The sequence below is a fragment of the Glycine soja genome, chromosome 9 (assembly GCF_004193775.1).
Source record: "Glycine soja cultivar W05 chromosome 9, ASM419377v2, whole genome shotgun sequence".
Taxonomy (NCBI): Eukaryota; Viridiplantae; Streptophyta; class Magnoliopsida; order Fabales; family Fabaceae; genus Glycine; species Glycine soja.
Window position 1 is genome coordinate 19,475,701 of NC_041010.1, and position 1,582 is coordinate 19,477,282.

The window sequence follows — 1,582 nt, forward strand, 5'->3', positions numbered from 1 at the left end:
AAGGAAGAAGAAGAAGAAGTTCAAAGAGACTCAGAAATCAATGTGGAAAACTTGCTCGTGTAAAGAATGAATTGGAAAAGATTGATTGATAGAATGAATGAATGAAAATGAAAAACAAAGTGAGTGGTTGAACCCTTAGTTAGGATCTGGCAGGCCTAGAAGCCAATGTGATGTATGATGTACTCTTCACTATTTATCAATGCAATACCAGGTTTTTCTTTCCTATTTTCTTTTCTATTTTTATCTTGCATACTCATCGTTATATTCTGTTAGGGGTTAGATGCTCGGGAGAGGGTAACTCCTAAATAAGATTTAAAGAAGATATGCATGCATTAGTTTTAGGGGTTAGATGCTCGGGAGAGGATAACTTCTAATAGAACAAGAAGAAAAGATATCATAATAAAATCATTGCTAGGCATAGAGTGATTGCATTATGCCCATGCGTCAAAGCAAACATCTAGAATTAGAACTTCATGCATTTTATCTATTGAGTCTTTGCAAAGGCATTTGGGGGATAGATAGGTAAAATAGGCTTGTCATCGTGAGGCATCAGGGGCAAGTAAATGAATAGATGTGGGTGGGATAAAATCACCTGAATTGGTAAAGAAAAAATCATAAACTCATACATCCTAGGCAGGCTAGGCAAGTCAGTTCCCAACATTATCTTATCTTGAATTTATCTTTTTTATCTAAATCTTTTATCTTTCACTTTTCTAATCTTCTACCTTTTTCTTTATCTTTTAATTTTGTCTTTAATTCTTTTATCTTTTCCTTTATCTTCTAATTTTATCTTTTCTTATCTTCTATCTTTTTCTATTTTTTTTATTTTAAATTTATTATCTCTTGCTTGTAAATTGGGTTTGCATTAGTCTAAGTACAAACAAAGTCCCTGGGGATTCGACACTCGGACTTCCGAGAGCATTACTACTTGTGACGATTTGGTACACTTGCCAACGAGTTAACAAGTTTTTCGCGTCGTTGTAGTATAGTGGTAAGTATTCCCGCCTGTCACGCGGGTGACCCGGGTTCGATCCTCGGCAACGGCGCCAAAAAGTTGTTGATACTTTGGCAAGTGTACCAAATCGCTCTCAAGTAGTATAACTCGGAAGTCCGAGTATCGTTTCCGCAGGGACTTTATTGCACTTGATTAAATACTTCTCAATTTGTAAGTATAAGTAAAGATAATAAAGACAGAAATAAATGCAGAAATAAGGGTGATTACTAAATCAAATAGTTTAAAAGGAAAGACAATTAATAAAGATGCCAAGACCAGACAAACCCAATTAGCCTACGATGCATGTAAATATGATATTAATTACCAATGCACTGGTATTAGTTCTACCCACATCTGTTAACTACTTGCCCCTGAGGCCTCACGTTGGCAAGCCTATTTTAACTACCTATCTCCCAAATGCCTTTGCAAAGATTCAATAATTAAAATGCATTAAGGTTAAGTTCTAGATGTTGCTTAAATGCATGGGCAGTTGGTTATCATTCTATGCCTAGCAATGGTAACCCAAAGACTCTTTTCTTAAGATGTTCTGTTAGGCGTTACCCTTTCCCAAGTGTATAACCCCCAAAA

General features: G+C 35.7%; 1 non-coding gene across 1 annotated transcript; it reads left to right on the forward strand.

Annotated features, from left to right (window-relative positions):
• Nucleotides 1-974: 974 nt before the first annotated feature.
• TRNAD-GUC lies at nt 975-1,046 on the forward strand. Its single transcript has one exon. It is a non-coding gene; the product is annotated as a tRNA-Asp (tRNA).
• The last annotated feature ends 536 nt before the right edge of the window (nt 1,047-1,582 follow it).